At 42.3% G+C, this 20,469-nt stretch overlaps 1 protein-coding gene across 1 annotated transcript in view; it reads left to right on the plus strand.

Moving 5' to 3' along the window:
- The first annotated feature begins 1,384 nt into the window (after nucleotides 1–1,384).
- SPSB4 (splA/ryanodine receptor domain and SOCS box containing 4) overlaps nucleotides 1,385–20,469 on the plus strand; it is a 175,669-nt gene continuing 156,584 nt past the window's right edge. The window contains exon 1 of the mRNA XM_083443028.1: nucleotides 1,385–1,677. The gene's annotated coding sequence lies outside the window, so the exon portion shown is untranslated. The remainder of the gene's footprint in view (nucleotides 1,678–20,469) is intronic.

Below are 20,469 nucleotides of genomic sequence, written 5' to 3' on the forward strand. Positions count from 1 at the left end.
ACCTAGCAGTTTGAAAGCACTCTTAAGTGCAAGTAGATAAATAGGGACCGCTTTAGAGCGGGAAGGTAAACAGCGTTTCCGTGTGCTGCGCTGGCTCGCAAGATGCAGCTTGTCACGCTGGCCACGTGACCCGGAAGTGTCTGCGGACAGCGCTGGCCCCCGGCCTCTTAAGTGAGATGGGCGCACAACCCTAGAGTCTGTCAAGACTGGCCCGTACGGGTAGGGGTACCTTTACCTTTTAAGGTTCTGCACTTAGGCAGGAAGAACTAGCTGCACTAATGTAAGATGGGGGACAACGGTGAAATGTGAAAAGGATCTAGGGGTCTTAACATCAGTAAACAGTGTGATGCAGCAACAAAAAAAGGTTCATCTTAGTTTAGGCTGCATCAACAGAAATATAGTGTGCCTATCAAGGGAAGTGCTTTATTCTGCCTTGGTCATAGCACACCTGTGTCCAGTTCTGTGCATGGATGTGGTGGGGAGGGCAGGGGGGCTCAACAACTTTGGCTGCCCCCCACCACAAAAATCCAGGCTACGCCCATGGTTCTGTGTACCACAAGTAAAGAAGGATATTGACAAGCTGGAATGTGTGCAGAGGAGGATGATAAAGGATCTGGAAACCAAGCTTTATGAGGGAGTTGGGTATGTTTAGCCTAGAAAACAGGTGATAGGAATCTTCAATTATCTAAAGGGCTGTCACATGGAGGGTGCAGCAAATTCGATGTCTCCTGCTCTGGAGGCTAGGACCTGAACCAGTAGCTTCAAGTTACAAGAAAGGCCATTACAGTGGTGCTTCTGGTTACATACGCTTCAGGTTACAGACTCCGCTAATCCAGAAATAGTACCTCAGGTTAAGAACTTTGCTTCAGGATGAGAACAGAAATCGTGCTCTGGCGGCACGGCAGCAGCGGGAGGCCCCATTAGCTAAAGTGGTGCTTCAGGTTAAGAACAGCTTCAGGTTAAGAACAGACCTCCGGAACGAATTAAGTACTTAACCCGAGGTACCACTGTACCAGCAAACGTCAGGAAGAACTTTCTGACAGTAAGAGCCGTTCGACAGTGGAACAGACCCCCTCAGGAGGTGTTGGACTCTCCTTCCTTGGAGGTTTTAAGCATCTGTCATGTATGATTTGTTGAGATTGCTGCACTGCCGGGGGTCGGACTAGATGACCCTCGGGCTCCCTCCCCACTCTCCAGTTCTATGATTCTCTGACAATGTATGTGCGCGTGCGACCTTTCCCTCTATCCCCCACCCACGCACCCATTCAGAGATGCGCCATCCTAGCGCTAGGACCCTGTGGGCGTCCCTGGTGCAGCCTCGCAGCGCCTCCTGCTTCCACCCTGGCTGCTGGGTGACGGTCCCAGCTCAGCTGCCGAGCAGGGTGGAGCAGAGCAGCAGCAGCAGCAGCAGCAGCAGCAGCAGTGGCATCGCCCTGGTCCTCCGTGCGCCCTCCTTCTCGCCGGCGGAGGCTGCCGCTGCTGCTGTTTATGACTGGTGGAGCCTACGAGCCAGCGCGGAGAGCGGCGCGCCAAAGGGGAACCGGCGGCGCCGGCAGCAAAAGACTCCCCGGCTCCGAGGAAGGGCAGCTGATGAAGTTCCCCGCCGAGCTCCAGAGGGCTCTCTCGGCTGCTCCAAAGGGCGCTGCTCCCGCCGGGTTCAGGGCAAGCGGGCGCGCGGTGAGTGATTCCCATTCCCAGGCACGGCGTCTCTTCGCTTCCTCGCCTAGCTTTGCCAGCCTCTCTCTCTCTCTGTGCTAAGATCTTCTTTTCCCCGGGAACCGGGCAGGGAGGTTTGGGATGGGCAGGCAACCACTTCCTTCTTCCTCCTCGACCCCCGGCGTGGCATGGGGGGCGCAGCTAAATCAAGGGGCGCCTGGATGGAAAGGTTCGACCCCCTGGGAAGTGGAGACGGAGGGGAGGCCGGATCCCCACTGCCCGGGAAAGTTTGGAGGGAGGAGGCAAGGACCAGGAGGCAGTTTCCCTCTCCTTTAATCCAAGGCGCAACGCCGCGCTGCTTGGAGGTTTCGCTTTCCCCTTGCGCACCTGCCTTATCGAGGGGATGGCGCGGTTGTCTGCTTCTCGAGCGCGTATTGGGTTGAAAATGGCATTTTGCCTGCGTTTCTTCTCTCCCCGCTTTACGAAACACGCACAACCTACCTATATAGCTGTGGATTTCGGAAGTTCTTTTTTTTTGGGGGGGGGGTGTCGTGGCTGTCAAAAGAAAGCCAAATCTCAGTCGAAAAGCACCTTGTGACTGAAATGCAGCTTTGTTTCCAGTGGGGGTTCCCCCCCCTCATGTCACAGTATGAACCTGTTGATCTCCAAGGGGTTTTTTGGGGGAGGGGTACCGCGAACTGCTGCTCTTTGAGTTTTCTTTCCTTACATCCCTTACTTTGGATTTCCTTGTTTACTTTGGCTCCTGGCTTAGACGCAGGGGGAGGCCATTGTGCTGGGCACATTTAAGACACAGAAAGGAAAAGTTTTTTGCTGTAGCTCCCACAACGTGAAAGCCAATAGATTTATAGTCAATCGATCAATTTATGATGACATCAGGTACCCAAGACCATTCACTGCTTTTGCTGCTGCAGACTAACCCAGATTGTTGGCTAACCCTCTAGAAATGGGTATAATATGAAAGGAATAACTGCTGGCTATCTCAGGCTTTTATACGATAGATGAATGATTGGGTCTTGCTTATTAGTAAGGGTCTGAGTGAATGGAAAGCATGAATGATTTTCCCTTTGAGGTTGAAAATGGAAACATTGGCACATATTCTTTCATTAGGTTTCAGCTGTTAGTGGAGCTGCTTTGTTGTAAATCAGGGGTGCGGAACCTGTTTTTGGCACTGCAGGCAGATCTTTATTGGAACATAGCACCGTGGGTGAGGCTGCCCACCCGTCCATCACCTGATGTCACAATAATGTCAGGTGACAGGGTGCTTTGAAGTTCTGAAGTTGGGACTTCAAAGCACCATGCAGGGCTTGCAAATGAGAGCTATTAATTGAAATGCAGCATTAATACCCTTTTTTATTTTTAAATACTTGTGACTAGGTGGGAAAGAGTAGCTCTGCATTGACTGCATGTGAGGAATTTAGAGTTATTACTGTAAGATACCATGATTTTATTGTTGGTTGCAGGAAGGAAATCTACTTGCTGAATGTCATAGGTCAAACTCGTGCCATTCAGGTTGAGTAGGCTAGCCACTCAACAGATGGAACATTTTCTGACAATCTGTTCATCCTAATTTTACTAGATGCTTCCATGGTCCATTAAGTTCTCAACCATTTGACCACAAATATCCAAAGTATCTCATACCAGTTGCTTAAATCCACACAATGTATTTTCTAGAGTATCTGTTGTAATCTCCGTTTATCGTTCCTTTCTCCATATTTCTTCCCCCATCTAACTGGGGGCAAAATCTTGAAAGTCAGCAACATTCTGCAGTAAGGTAGCTTGCAGGAATTTGATCAAAGGTGTACCCAGTTGAGGTGCAAGAACTGTGATCATGATGAATGCACCAGGCAATTCAGAATTATACGATGAAATTATTCAGTAATACGTTCTCTTTCACAATAATAAAAGCTCAGCTCAAATGTATGCTGCAGATCAGGAAGGATAGTTAATTTAATGTGTCAAAGAAGCTATTAGAGGCAAGAAGACTTCCTTCCAAAAATGGAAGTATTGTCCAAATGGGGAGAACAAAAAAAAGAGAACACAAGAAATGCAGTGCAAGGAGATAGTAAGGCAGGAATCAGCATTCTCTTTTGGCCTGTGGGCATATCTGCTAAGGACAGAAACTATAATGGCCACCACACCCACTGCAACCAAGCACACATTGCAACCTATTCAATTGGCTATAATTGAATACTCCTTTGAAGAGCAATTTTGATGGAGGGAGGGGACTCTGTGAGCATCAAGGAAGACCTCATGTGTGCTCACAGGTGCAAAAACAAACAAATAAAAAGATTCAAGGAGCACATTGCTGAAAGCATAAAGACCATTAGCAAAAAAAAATCTTTAAATATATTGGAAATAGGAGAATAATCAAGGATGTTGATGGATGTCTGGATGACAAGAAAGTGAAAGGTGTGCTAAAGGAGGAAAAGGAGATTGCAGAGAAGCTGAGTTAATTCTTTGCAACTGTCTTCAGATTCGAAGATGAAGGGCAGATTCCAGTGTCTGAAATAACTTTCTCAGGAAGGTAGTCTGAGGAGCTGAGGAAGATTGTGGTGAGAAGTTCTAGGTCTTACTGACAAATCACCGATCCCAGATGGCATCAACTTGAGGGCTCTCAAATAACTCAAAGGTGAAATTGCTGCTTTTCTATGAAAAATATGTATCCTGTCCCTAAGATCAGCTACTAAGACTGGCTACTGGTTTGGAAAAAGACAACCCAGATGATCAGGGGGCTAAGTCAACTTTGAGGGAAGGTTACAACAATTTGGGCTTTTTCATTTTTTAAAATGGGTAGAGGTGTCAAGATTGTACGTAGTTTGACAAAAGTGTGGAAACTATCCATCCCCACATAGCATAAGAATTTGGGTCATTCAATGAAGCCAAACATTAGATGATTCAGAACAGACAAAAGGAAACACTTCTTCACTCATTGAATAGTTAAACTATGGAGCTTAACTCCCTCGAATTGAAGAGAAGGACACCAACTTGGATGGCTTTAAAAGAGGATTAGATAAGATTACCTAAGGGTGGTAATAATAATAATAATAATAATAATAGCAATAACTACTCACCCCAATGACTAAGTTCCACCACCTCTGAATACCAATTGCTGAGATTTGTGTGCTGTTGCACTTAACTACACTTTTAATTAATTTCCATTTATAGTTCATTTGGTTTTTGGTGGTTTTTAAAGATATGATTTATAGTTATTAGAACAAGAAATCCTTCCCTATCAAAACAAGTGAGCTTCACTGAAGAGATAGGGCTTTCTGCATGTGAAGGACACAGCTTATCTTTATTACTCCTAGGACATTCAGAGACGGAGACTGCTTTTGAGAAACTATAAAAAGTTGTTCATTTGAAAGGTAATTTCTGCAAGGATAATTTATCCTTTTCTGAAATGAAATGTTGGAGTTCTGGAAAATGTGATAAATACCAGCTTAATCAGTGAGATAATATGTGTGATTCGCAAGAACAAGGAGAACAAATAGGTAAATGTCTTTTTATATGCCTTTTATAGAGATTGCTATAAATTCATGTAGTAATGAAAGTTATGGTTGATGTACCAAAATACCTCTTTGTATTCTCTTTTCTTACCCTGCTCTGTGGATGCTTTCCTGGTTGAAATTCACCAAACGTTGACACTTATATGTTTTAGGTGTTTGGCCATACAGGTAATGTGATATTCTAGGAAGACCTTTAGCTGAAGACCTTTTGAGTAGACCCATTGAAATTAATGGACTTAATTTAACAACAATTTTATTATTTATATCCCGCCCATCTGGGTGGGTTTCCTCAGTTACCCTGGGCAGCTTCTAGTACATATTAAAACATAATAAAATATCAGACATTAAAAACTACTCAATGCAGTGCTGCCTTTACCTTTAGTTGTGTTCTAATGTCAATAGGTTTACTCTGAATAAAATTTCATTGACTACCACCCATTATGAATATGTTTAGGCCAATTTTCCTTTTACCGTGTGCTCACTTGGTTTTTGGAGTTGCTGCTTTTATTGATTTTTTATTTTTTTCTGAGTTTATGATGTTGGTTGCTTCTTTTGATGGTGCTTTAATGCGTTTTGAGGATTGGGTTTCATTTTAATGTATATTTTATTGTTGTAAGCAACTTTGGGATATAAGTTTTTTTAAAAAACAAAAAACCCCATCCTGGTTTGGCTCCAATCTTTAACAACTTACAAGGGGGGAAGCCCCATTGAACATAGAGGGTCTTACTTCTGAGTAAAGATGCATAGGACTGCACAGCGTAATTCCTAGAAGACCAGAACAGAAGATGAATAGAAATCTGGGTAGAGTTTTGCACAGTTCCTGTGTGACGTTTACGAATGCCCATAATCAAAGACAAGATAATTGGGTTGACCTGCTGAGGCTGCAATCATTTTCGCACCTATTACTGAATTCTATTGAAGTTGTTCACCTCCATGAATAAACTGCAATTAAGTTGTAAGGCTCTTCTTACATGGGGTGGGTTCAGATGGTAAACTATCTTTCCAGTCATCATAATAGTAGTGATCTGTGAAAGCAGACCTATATCTCAGAGAAGCCAAGTACCTGTTGTAAAGGTTTACCTTCATGAAAGCTGACCTTGCTACAAGATCTTCTGGGATAAGTGGAATTAGGATCTGGATCCAGTGGAGCTGCAGCTGGGTCAGCAGGATCCTGTTAACTCCCCATATTTGGCTCAATTAGAGATACCTGGGTTTATTATTCCCATTCCAGCTGTCTGAGGTCAGCCTTGTGGACCTTAAGCCAGTGTAAACCTGAAAAAGGGGCGTGGCAGGGGTGGGGCCAGAGGGGGGATCCAAAACCGATTCAGCTCAGTCATGTGACCTGGCAAACAGGCAGAAACTAAGCCAGCAAAACAGGTGGTGCAACTCAAACGCTCTTTCAAAGGCTTGTTTAGGTTTAGGCTGCCTCAGCCATCAAGAACCCTGCTCCTGAATAGAAATTGGATCTGGTGTACTTTATGCCGGCTTAATTTACTCTGGTCTTGCTTTAGCCCACCTTCTTGTAACATTGCTCCCTTACTGTCTTTTAATGTGTTTAGGATTGAAGCTTTAGTTCCGTTTAAGAATTTATTTGCATAGTGACGATTTGGGGCATATGGGGTAGTAAAGTAATGCTCCAACACACATTGATCTGTTTCAGATGAATGGAAAAGCATAGACTCATAATACTAAACCATAGTAATACTAAACCATGAGGACAATTTGGTGCATTCTTATAACTTTCACTAATTATCTCTGCTTTTGCAGCAGAGGAAAGGAAGTTAAGTTTCTGGTATGAACACACTGCAATATCTCATAACCTTTGAATGTTGGAAGCTTGGCTTGTTCTGTCCAGTGTTAGTTCAAACCCACCAGTATCAAACTGTAGTTTCAGATCCTAGTTTGTTAGTTAACTGTGGGTACAGCTTACCATGGTACATTCCCTTCATAGAAAGATATGTTTTGAATTGAGCTATTGAGTTTGTGGCTCACCTTGTTCTGAATCAGCCTGCTTTGGGGAGGCTTTCTAAGTTTCAACCTGTTGTATGAACTGGCTTCCATTTAATTATTATCATCTTGCACAGTTACTAAAGAATATTGTTCAGCTACTGTGTATTCCATTTCAAGCCCATCTTCCTTCAGGGAGGTCAAAGCAGCATACAGTATATGCCTCCATTTTATCCATTATCTGGGAGAGACTTGGGAGGTACAAATAAACTGCAAGGGATCAGACTTGTGAGATAGGTTAGTCTGAAAGAGAGTAATTGACTCACAGTCATCATTCAGTAAGTTTCATGGTGATGGATATAGAGCTCAGCTCTAAGTCCTTTTCTGCCCACTGTATTACACTGGCTCCATTTGCTTTACTTTTTGTGTCCTCAGAAAAGAAAACATAATGTATCTTATGTTAATATGAGCTTGTAAGGCACTGCTGAACTGAATATATATATAGCTGCAGAATCTAAGCACCCTTGAAACCATCACAAGCAAATTGCACCAATATTGTACAAGTACTAGCAATTTCTAAGCAGGAAAAAAATAACACAATGTACTCCAATTAATTACTCTGGAGTAACTCCATTGAGTTTGATGGGATTCTGCTGAAGCAAGAAGAAATACTTTAATGCAAGGTTATTTTTAAGAGCATGCCTTGATATGTTGTGATTTTTTAATCTAGTTTAATATTGCCATAATCCATATCCATATTTTTGTTTTTTAATTTTGTATTTTTTTGTACTTATTTTCATTTTTGGCTCTGTATAGTGCATTCACTAATTATTTCCTGCCTTTTCTTCTTCTCTTTATATAGTTTTGAATGAATCATTTTTAGCATTTAAAAATGCTTTATGGCTTCTGTAAAATTAGAGTATGGAGTTCATAGTTTTTGAGAACATTCCCTTTCAACATTCTCACTCCCAACTGTTGGTTCCTCCTGGCATTTATTTTTATTTCTAACATTAATTACACTACATGTTGTATAACGATTTGTTCCTTATGAAATGAATGTTACTAATGTTGTGTCACTAATGTTATGCTGTGATGCTAATCGAGTCTGAAAATAGTTGGACCAAAGTGCTATGTAAACTGCCTGCAGTAGGCTCATAATTGCCCAAGGGAATACTTGCTGGTGGAAGTTAGTTATTTAGATGATGTTAATGCCAATGCTGTGTTCTGTTCTTCCATGCCATCATAGGTGAGCTGCTGTGTATTTTGGACGTGATTCAAAGCCTTCCAAACCATGATTTGCAACCTTCTTCCAGAGCTGGTTTCCAGTGATGGTTTGCAGGCAATTCTTAGCTTGCAGTACTAAATCACAGATAGCCTGATCCAGATACAAAAACTCACAAAACATGCAGAGGCAGAAGGTAATTAGGCAAAACAGGGAAGATGACAGAGAAGGAGGGATTGTAAAAACTTCCAGAGTGTTCCTGATTTCCAAATCAAGAGGGAGATTTTGATATCTTTTGCTATCTGAATTGAGCTTTTGCTTCAGAGGTAATCTTCAGTGTGTGTGTATTAGGATCTCACAGAAGAATCAATATTGGTCTACATATTGGTACAGAACCTTGGTTTCACATCCAAGGATTTAATTGTTCCATTTTGGACATTCAGTTCTACCACATGATTAGAACTGGACAAGGGAGAGCAGGGATGAGCTTGCTTCCTCACTTCTTTCTGTTGTATCCCTCTTCCTAACCCAAGCACCCTTCAAGTGCTGGAGGACAAATGTCTGCAGTTATGAGTCAGTTGTACCTGGGGAAGCTCCCTGTACAATTAAAAACCCTGATTGTGCAGTGTTTGGAATTGTGTGGGGAGCCCCCACAAGTACAGCAGGCTCCCCACAAGAGATCTTCATATGGAAACTAGCGTGACCAGACACAGGGGAGACACAACAGAGGAAATACTCCCAGCAATCTCACACAATTCTGATCATATAGGAGTATTGGATGCCCAATAGGCCTAATGTCTGCTGGGAATAAAGTGAAAGTATCTCATACTGCGATGCAGCTAAATTTATTCTTCTACAGGGAAGCTCTTGATGATGGAAGTGATATGATCAAGAAGATGCTGGGAGTCTGGCACAACTTGGAGAAAGAAAGATAATAGGAAAATACAAACACATATGGAAGTGCTGTGATTATTACTACTGTGGTCCCAACATTGGAGGAAGTGAGGGGAGTTAACATATTTCCTGGCAGTGCCCCGTCTTCTGTGGTGGCCTCTTTTTCACTTATCAATGTCAACGTCAATGTTTTCCATTGTTGTTGCATTAATGGAGCCTGGACTCCATGCCTCTCAGTCCCAAAGCGTCATGATCCCAGGCAAGTCCTAACTGTTACGTATTCAGTGGTCTGTGTCTGCCTGAGCTTGAGTCTGGACTAAGGATTCTGAGCCCCTGTGTTGTGATTTGATACATGATATCCAATCACAGAACATTTCAGGATTTGGGCCTCTGCCATTGGCCCTTCAACTCCTGAGTCATGATTCGCAGCTTGGAAGTTTAGACAGCCAATCACGTTGGGAGTGGGAGTGGCCCAGGCCTTCAGAAATGTATATAAGCAGTTGCTTTGCTCTTGTTGTCCAGTTCTGTTAGTTCAGTAAAGGTTCTTCCTGTTATCACTGTGTCTTGCCTTGTGGGAACCTACCTACACTTCACTAACTATGGACTTCACCGCTGACCAAAATTCTTCATGACAGTTTACAACCATTTTTATAACAACAACAACACCCCTCTTCACTCTAGGCGGCTTCCAGTACATATAAAAACATGGTACAGAAATTAAAAACTACCCGATACAGGACTGCCTTCAAATGTCTTCTAAAATTTGTGTAGTTCTTTATCTCCTTGAAATCTGATGGGAGGGCGTTCCTCACAGGGTTCAAAATTAGCAGGGAGCCTGGTGCATTTTGTGCCTAAAGATTCTCCATTTGCGAACACTTCAAAAAGTCTGGATGCCACTTTTTTGCGCCTGGCTGACACTCAAGGATTACTGAAATGTATATGCTTTGAAGCTTCAAAGTACCATATTTTTCGCTCTATAAGACACAATTTTCCTCTCCTAAAAAGTAAGGGGAAATGCGTGTGCATCTTATGGAGCGAATGCAGGCGGGAGGCTCTGCTCAGCGCTCCCTTTAAAGAGCCGCGTGGAGCGTGTGTGCGGCTCTTTAAAGGGAGTGCGGCTCTTGGGGGAGCCTTCCTCCCCCTGCCCAGGAGAGGCTGCACGCAGCTATCCCATAAGGCAGGACAGAAAGAGGGATCACCGCGCAGTGATCCCTCTTGCTGTCTTGGCTTCTGCCTTAGCCGCGCGCAACCTCTTCCGGGCAGGGGGAGCCTTCATCCTGCTTCCAGAGAGAGGCTGTGTGCGGCTATCCCAGAAGCCAGGACAAGAGGCTATCCCAGAAGCCAGATCCCTCTTGCTGTTCTGGCTTCTGGGATTCAGAATTTTTTTCTTGTTTTCCTCCTCCAAAAACTAGGTGCGTCTTATGCTATATATTAAGGATAGACAATATGTGTAGGAGTTTAACAATAAAAAGTAGAATGTTTTGAAAATTCTGTGTTTCTTACTTGGTCCCAGTCAGGTTAGTGAAGCTGTTTGAAAGGAACTTAATTTGCTCCATTGTTTTTGTATTAAATCACCTGATGAAAAATCAATACATTCAAGGACCACATGGACATAAACAAAGATGCTTTACAAGAACATTCTGGCGTAAGAAAGTGTGTTTTGTCATTTACTCTAAGAACACAAAAAGTCAATGGGGCCAAAGCTTACAAAGTTAATGAGACTAAGTTAGATTAAAACTAAATGCTGTTTTGCCTGAATTGTAGATTTATCCTTGACATGATTGATCCTCAAGAAGTAGATGTGGAGTAGGTATTGATTCGGTCCATTTGATTTAAACAAATGCATTTCTCTCTTCCCCTTTTTTCTGCCATAATATTTATGCACATTGGATCTAAACCAGTTTCTGATTGCCGCCCTAAGATGTTTGTTTCTCTTTCTCAAATGTTAAATAGGGTTGTTCTGTAGTTCAAGTTATTGTGCAAGAAACACATTTGAATAGAAGCTTATTTTCAAATTCTTCACTGCACGTGTAAAGCATAACAAATGTGAGTGGGCTTTCTTTAGCAGAACATCACAATGGAAAATAATGAAGATAAGTGATTAATGTTAAGACTCAATAGGGCAGGTCCAAAAATCGTCTGGTTTCCCCCCTTGTTCTTTTGCCTCAGGGAAACTTCCCCTGGAAAAAATACATATAATAATTTATAATGATAATTTATTATTTATACCCTGCCCATCAGGCTGGGTTTCCACAGTCACTCTGGACACACACATAGGACAAACAAATAATATATGGCAGTTCTGGATAGCAGAAGAGTCTGAATCAACCAACCTTATTGTACCCAAATGCAGTGGTACCTCAGTTTATGAACTTAATCTGTTCCAGAAGTCTGTTCTTAAACCAAAACCATTCTTAAACCGAGGCACGCTTTCCCTAATGAGGCCTCCAGCCGCCGGTGCCCTTCCACCATGTATATAAGAACACACAGCCATACCTGTGAAGAAAAAATAATGTGAACTGAGTAGTACATGGGGTGAGCTGTAAAGAAAAAGTTACATGATCTGATGGATAAAGCTTAGTGGTGTGAATCAACCATAGGGTAAGCCCATAAACAATGTTTCCTTGTGTAAGCATATTCCATATTCTGTATCTCCCACAGTGCAGGTGCCTCTGAATATCACTTGGTGGGAAATGCAGGTGAGCAGGGTGCCGGGAACAGGATGCTGTCACTGTTCAAAATTAGCCAGGTGCATTTTGTATCTGGCTATCAGCCACGTGACCAAGTGAAGATGCCTGGGTGTCAGGATGGCACCTGACATCATCTGGATGTGCATGCCTGGAGAATCACTGGATCTGGACTGTTTTCACACACTAATACCACATCCTGTAGTATTCTATCAGTTTTATTTTATCTGCACAATCAGAATGAATTTCAGGAGCCAAAATGCTTTTTCTGTGCAGCCTGAGCAGGAGCAGTCACCATTAAGAAAAAGAGGTCAGAATAGGCCAATATGTGGACTGTCCCTGGATCAAATGACTTTTCTTCTTTAAGTTCTTAAAGTTCTTATCCTAGCTCAAGGTTATCATTTGAACCAGCCAGATGTTTAAGTGAAAATCAATCACAGTCAGTCCATCAATAAGACTTTCCAGCTGTCTTACCCCAAAATGGCAACCAGACATTCTATTTTGGCATCTGTAATCTTGGTTTAAAGAGCCTAGCTTATATATCTGGTGCCTAGTTTATATATCTGAGTTTCTAACAATGGATGCTATACTAGATGGTCTGATCTAGCATACCCATCTTATGTTCTTACATTCTTCTCTAATGAATGGTAGCCATGGAAGAGCATTGTGCCCCCACCTTTCTACTCATACTGGATGCAACTTTAGTAGCCAATATCTCATTAACTGCATGAGAGAGAAATTAATATTGCAAACCAGTAGAAATTGCAGGCTATCTGCTTTCAGTTGTTATGCTAATGCTTTTGTGCTTTAGAACTTCGAGAGTTATCCAACCTTAAAATGTCACCGATCCATCTATCTCTCAGCCCTTTGGCATAAAGAGTTCAAAACCTTGGACGTTGGCATTGTTTAAATTCCTGTGAGAAAGTTTCAGGCGTGATTTTTTGGTGCCTGTCCCAGCTATTGAAGCAGAAGAGACACTTTCATTGCTCCTATCCTCATGTAATCCAGATGTCAAATATACTCTTCAACACAGAACGCTTTCACGCTTGTGTATCATCCAGCCACAAAGGAGAATTTAGCTCTAGTAGCTGAATTTTTATAGTCAGTGTTACAGATACACCTTCTGCCGGCTTATTTTGCCTATAACAGGTATTGGGAGCTGTGAACACTCTTATATTCCACCCCTCCACCCAGCAACATGGTGTTAGCTTTTTAGCTTTCTGAGATGAAAAAAATCTATATTTAATTACTTCATTTTTACTCTCTATTTTTTTGCCTCAGGTAAACAAGGGACTTCTGAAAGGAGTTCACATTTGAAGATACTGCTGCATTGGGGATTTTCTGAGAAATCAAACGAACCATCCAATTCCTTTCAATATACTTGTTAATTTTGAGTTTACCCAAGCTGCCTGTGTACCATGAATGGACCCAGTGGGGAAATGATACTCATTTCCCCAAAGACATAGGCTACCACAGCACCAAATTCTGCATTATTCTTGCTTGTTTCTTTGGAAATGTTGAGGGTGAGATTTATTTTGAGCACTTATACACCAAAGCAGAAGCAGAAAACAAAAACAACAGAAACCCCTTCTATGTATGCATGTATTCTGTGTTGATAGGTCATTCCCTGTGGAGAAGGGGGCTCAGGAAAGCCTCTTACACCACTTCCTTGTTTTCCTACTATTCAGTACTTGCTACCATCACCACTCCTTGGTAACACAGGTCCCAGAAAATGGAAGAAACTGGACACCGTCAACCAACCTACTTATGCAGAGACTTTAGACAAGGCACCTTGCCCTTCTCAGCCGACATCTTGCCATTTTCTGGGGAAGAAAGGGTGAGCTTCTAGCTGTTTATCCCTCCCCAGAAGTCAAAGCAGCTTGCTCATTTCCTTGCCTCCCATGTCTATCCCAGAGAATGGATAAATGTGCTGATTTTTATAACCCTAATCATAGACCTCCAATAGCACGAAACCCAAGTGGTCTGTCTGGCTTCCCCAAAGCTAGAAAGATAATGAGGCTGGACAGTACTTTCATTTTTATTTCTTGTCCTCAAGCCATTATTGGCTGGTTTGGCCACTAGCCTTAGAACAGAAGCTCTTGAGAAGGCATTTCTCTCTAGTAATCTAAGCACCTGTTCTGGTCTATTCTGCTTGCCTCTTTTTCATATTAATTGCAAGTTTCTGATGTATATTTTAGAGAACTTTAACCCAAAGGCACAATTTCCTGCTGTCAGTCTTTTGGTTTATGTTATAAAGCAGACTTTTAATTCCTAACTATGGAATCTCTGGTCATAGATTACTTGAGGTAAGGTCAGCTTTGTTGTTGTATATATGGCGGGTGTCAAAAGAATATTTAGCATATGCCAAAGGCAGTTCTTTATTAAATCCAGTGGGGCTTTACTAGTTGTAGCAGTATACTTTCATGCTTAAGACAAAGGGGTCTCATTCTGTTTTATTGCCTTGAAGTTTTGATTTCTATCCAATAGCTTTAGTTTTCTGAAAGGTCAGTAGTCCTTGAAATAACTGTGCAGTACTTAATGCTTCACTGCTCTGTGATGTATCTGTCTGTCTATCTATGAAGAAAGCTGGTCTGTTTTAGTGGTGTCTTCCAGATGCTGGATTACAACTCACATCATCCCTGACTCCTGGCCATTCTTGGATGGGACTGATGAGAATTATAGTTCAACAACACCTGGATAGAACTGTATTGGCCACCCCTCATCTAATCATAACATGTTTGCTTGATGAAGCTCAACAGGACTGTGGAGGACAAGGAAAGAGTTGCCTCTTTCCCAACTCTGTCTGTTATGTACTGAAGTTCTCACCCTGGGCCAGCAGGGGGATACTGTAGATAGTTTTCACTCAGGTCCACATATGCAAATAAGGAATTGAATGTGACGTTCAGTGATTGGATAGTTACAGAAAGTTGTTACTGTTGCGTTGTAGTTGAGCTCTATATAAGCAGGTTGACTAAACCCTTCAGTTCAGTTCTGTTCTGGCCTGTGAATAAACAAGAGCTGTCTGAAGAATCGATGTGTTGTCTGATACGTTCACCCACAACTTAACACTGTCATTTGAAGCTGGAATTATCCTTGGAATTGTCCTTGAGATAGTGTGGGCTGCTCTCTCCCACTTGCTTCTATTGTATCAGCTCTCTGTTCTTTTGCCACATGTCCCCAGTTGTTTGATGTGTCTAAAAGGAATAAAATATTGGGAATGGAGAAAGGTGACTCTCTAGAGTGGTGCCATCATGCTGTCCAAGTGGAAAGAAAGCCCCCACAGTTCTCTCTTTCCCTAGCACTGAAAGGAAGACGCAATACAGGAAACGGAAGTGTCAAGGGTAGAGAAGAGGGTGGAGTTAGGCGGTGGAAGTCTCTTTTTACTTCTCTGAAAAAGAACTGTCTCTACTGAGAAATCATCTCTATGATTTCAGGTTGATATGACTGAAAGCCAGCAAATGGAGTTTGGGCTAATACCATAATTGCAAGAAAAGGCTACGGAAGAAAAATGTGACAGCACACCCAACTTGTGGGGTGCATTTATTTATAGAAATCTTATTACTAGTTCATAGCTGGGTTGGTGGGTTGGGGAATCAGTTGTAGAACTATGTCTCTGGTTTTAATCTAGTCGATGTAGCCTCTCAATAAGTTAGTTCCATAATCCTCAGTACTTACTTGAGTCTTCTGAGTTTTATTCATGTCTCTTTAGATTTGGTTTGTGCCAGGAAGAGAGAAACTGGTTGACAGTGCTTCTTAAAGCTTCAACAAAAGGAAGTTTAAATACGGTACAAATTGCAGTTGTAAGGCAACCTCCCTGCTGATTAGAGTATGGTACTGAAATTGAATTAATGAGGATTTTTTTCATCAGTGCTTTGACCTGACTATTTAACATCTTTCTTTCTTGTCATCCCTGATCTAGCAGTGTTGTCCAAATTCTAGCTCTAACATGACAATGGGGCAATTCCTTTGCACCCCAAATCAAATAAAGCTCTCTGTGGTCTCTTACATATACTTAGAGTTGTAGAAAGACATGGACTAAAGCCCCACTTGAAGGGACTCTTGACTTACCGGTACTTCAAAAATGTATGCAAGAAACCCACTGATAAGTAAAAATGTGTATATGTCGAAAGTGAGGCCTGAGCAAAAAAATAATGGTCTGCTTGAGGAGGAACTGCTGCCCCTGCTCACATTCCTCACCAACCCTATTCCCCACATCCCTTTTCAACCTTTGTATTTCACCAAGACCCACATCCCCCCACAGCTAGCCTTCCTTACAATAAGAAGCCAGCTTTCTTCCCATACCTGAAGGAGCGTCTCCATCCCCATCGTTCAGCTCTGAGGACCTTCTGGCGGTTCCCTCACTGTGAGAAGTGAAGCTACAGGAACTAGGCAGAGGGCCTTCTCGGTAGTGGTGCCCGCCCTGTGGATTGCTCTCCCATCAGATGTCAAGGAAATAAACAACTATCTGACTTTTAGAAGACATCTGAAAGCAGCCTTGTTTAGGGAAGTTTTTAATGTTTGATGTTTTATCGCTTTTTATTGTTATTAATATTCTGTTGGGAGCCATTCAGAGTGGTTGTGGGAAACCCAGCCAGATAGGTGGGGTATGTATGTATGTATGTATGTATGTATGATTTATTTATTTATTTATTTATTTATTTATTTATTTATTATCTTTGAAGTGACCAAACCAGCAACACCTGCTGGCCTTGCCAGGTGTAGACCATGAAAGACCAGCTGGAGATTACAGAGGATACCATTACATGAAAACATCCAGGGCACATTTAGGCTGTGGTACCCAAGAGTACATGCTCCTTGCCCAGCTGCTTCCCCCAACCCACTGCCCAGGGAAATGGGGGGGGCAGCTTGATGGGGGGCAGCCAAATAATGTTAACCACTGATGTATGGTGAAAAAGGGGGAAATGCTGATTTTTTTTGGGGGGGGGGAATACACCAATAAAGTGACCATCTATTGAGTTTCCATTTGAAAGGTTTTGATGCATTTATAGTCTTTGACTCAGAGCAATGCTAGGGCCATGTATTGTGTGCTTGTGCATTACACAGTCACATCTGCTCACACTGGGGTAAACCCATGATACCACCCATATATAAATGCAGCATCCATGCCACCAGACTGCAACAAACGAACATCGAAAACTGCCTTCTATTATTGAGTCAAAGCATTGGTCCATCTAGCTCAGTATTGTCTACAGGGATTGGCCACAACTCTCCAGGATTTCAGATAGGGCTCTCTTCCAACCCTACCTGGAATGCTGGGGATTGAATTTGCCACATTCTGCATGCGAGGCAGATGCTCTACTACTGACCTATGGCCTTTCTCCATAGTTTGCAGGGGTTTATTGTTATTTATATATTTCACTGTATGCTGCTAGCGGAGGCATAGAATTTGGAAGACAGTGATGTCATATCTTTCTGATTACTTGACATTATCAGGGGAGAGAATGAGTTTTCAAGGCAGCTGATTTTGGCTGCATCTTTGTAATTTGTAGCATCTAGTCTTTGATTTGCACATTTAAAGGGAAAGTCCCATCACGTGAAAGGACACATCCAGGAAGACTGCTTCCTGCAGAAGTTTATATATGCAATAAATATATTTATACTAGTATTAGTCAAGCTTCTGATTACCTCAGATAAAATTCACAGCCCTTTTAAAGAGACAGGTGTCAAATCAAGAGCTTAATGAAAATAAGCTCTTCAGATTTTGAAGCTCTGCTACATGAAATATTCATTAGGTTTCCATTGCAGATGATAATATTTGACTGCACTGCGTGGCATAAAAGTAGTTTTATTGCTGACTTTGCAGCCTTGTTGCTGCTGTTGATTAATATTCAGTTCTTTTACGATCTGACATGATTGGACAGTGTTGCACTTGAAGGAAAGATGTAGGGGCTCCTTCTTCCTGTAAGGACCTGTGATAAAAAAAATATAAAAAATTAAATTATGGGGAGAGTCACTGCAGCTTGTTTTGCAAACACACTCATTGTTGGCACCAAAATGCATGAGCCATCTACAAGCATGGAGTTCAGGATAAAATAATACCTTGATGGACAGAGCAATCCTACAGCTATCCAAAGGCCAAGTTCAGGGCTGTTGGAAGAGGCATAAGTGCTCCTTTGCCATCATAGAGGGTGTCGCACTGGCAGGGGATGGCTCTCAGGCTGCTGTACACTGTGTGGTATCTTGTGGAAAGCTGAATGGTGGTCCAGATAATGTATGATTTGGGGGACATGTTGTTGATCCTAGTGTAAGGAACTGAAGGCTTCTTGTTCTTCAGGTACATCCCACCCATGAGGAGCCTTCACCAATCACTGGAATTAGTATAGTTAAAAGCTTCTGAAGAGAAAAAGGGGAAAGCTTCCCCCACCTCCCACCCTGGCTGCAGTGAGCCAACAGAGCTTTGGATAGGACATTTGTTCCATCTTGGATACTTCCCCTTCTACCAGGGGATGAGTGGCTTTATTTTGGATCATGGAAAGCGCTCAGTTGATAATCCAAGGAAAGTTGGGTGGTTTTTCAGTGTCTTGTACATGTGTTCAGTCTCCTTTAAATTACACCTATTAATTTTGATTTGTCATAAACTGGCTTCTTGTTTGTGAAATTACCCGTGTATTTTTCCTACTGCCAATGAAATAACTATCACTGAGGGCAATGAAACATGAAGGGTTGGAGGAAATCTGAAGCAAACACAAATGATGGTATTTTTTATTGGCTTCTCTTGTTTTCTTCTTCTTCTTCTTCTTCATAATAATAATAATAATAATAATAATAATAATAATTTATATCCCACCCATTTGGCTGGGTTTCCCCAGCTACTCTGGGTGGCTCCTAACAGAATAATAATAATAATAATAATAATAATAATAATAATAATAATAATGCAATCAAACATTTAAAACTTCCCTAAACAGGGAATAATGGATAATGATCTAATTCCTCATTTTCATTTGGAATATAGCCTATTATAATAATTACATAGGTTCTCCCAAACTCCACCAAAGCAGGCTCAAGCTTCTAAAATTTAAAGCAGAGACATTTTATTCAGGTGGGCCTCCAACTTGTATTCCCTGTTCCCAAACACATCTGAAGTGTCAGATCAGGTGACGGTGGGTGGGAGAGAGTCCTGTGCCAGTTTTATCTAGAGAAGGTTAAGTGCACTAGAGTTCCATTGAAATCAGCTTTGTGCTTAAAGCTGATTCTAGTGGGACTCCAGGGTACTTAAATTTGTCAAGACTGTACCTATAATTTCCATTTTGCTGAGGCGCTGCTACTTGCTATTGTATTTTTTAAAAAATGGCAGTAAAATCAGGCTAAATCAATGGTTTTCAGGGGAAAAAGATGTCCTGTAGGCTTGCAAATATCATAGTACTAGAAGCCAGAAGGGAGCATTTCAGCCCCGGGTTTACATCCCCAGCTACTGGCCTTGCTGGCTGGGGCTGATAGGAGTTGAAGTTCAACAACACTTGGTTCCCCATCTCTGGACTACACTTTGTGAAGACATGTTGTCTGTACTGTTTGAGCCATTGGGAACCTGGAGAATAGGCAATAGTTTGTAGCATGTACAATAGGGACTGAGAGGTAGAGTCTGTATCCACCTGAAGGTCCAGAATAAGAAAGCAGGAACAGTCGGACACTGGCCTCATGAATGAGTTTCAGGTGGTAACTGAGTCCTTCTATAGTCTCTCAATAGAATTGTTCAGATTTCTCAGTGGAGGAAGTTAGACTGCTAGAATCTTGGCTCCATACCAGTTCTCCAAATCTGCCATTTTAATCAGTGTTAGTATAAAAGCTGAATTATCCCTTTCCTGTTGAGTTGTGATATAATTGTTTTTAAATGTAGTAAAATAAGGAAGAATTGTGTTTTTGATAACAAGCGCTTTCCTTTCTTATTACAAAGTAACTGCTTATTTTTTTAGCTACTATAAAAATTAAAATTTTATTACTTTTGTTGATTTTTACATTGACCTATTTATTATTCTTTATTCACCTGGCATATGTGTTTCATCTCTATTAAATTGCTGTGCACTCCTGTCTAGTTGCAGCTTTCTTCATTTCAGCAATGTAATTTTATGTGTGGGAGCACACTGTTGGGGGTCAGAAGTCCAGGTTAATCTACTTCAGATCACCCAAATATCTAGCAGTAGGTAAAGGTAAAGGTAAAGGTACCCCCTGCCCGTACGGGCCAGTCTTGACAGACTCTAGGGTTGTGCGCCCATCTCACTCAAGAGGCCGGGGGCCAGCGCTGTCCGGAGACACTTCCAGGTCACGTGGCCAGCGTGACTTCGCTGCTCTGGCGAGCCAGAGCCGCACACAGAAACGCCGTTTACCTTCCTGCTAGTAAGCGGTCCCTATTTATCTACTTGCCCCCAGGGGTGCTTTCGAACTGCTAGGTTGGCAGGCGCTGGGACCGCGCAACGGGAGCGCACCCTGCCACGGGGATTCGAACCGCCGACCTTTCGATCGGCAAGCCCTAGGCGCTGAGGCTTTTACCCACAGCGCCACCCGCGTCCCCTAGCAG

The sequence above is a fragment of the Podarcis tiliguerta genome, assembly GCF_965153285.1.
Source record: "Podarcis tiliguerta genome assembly, chromosome: 5".
NCBI lineage: Eukaryota > Metazoa > Chordata > Lepidosauria > Squamata > Lacertidae > Podarcis > Podarcis tiliguerta.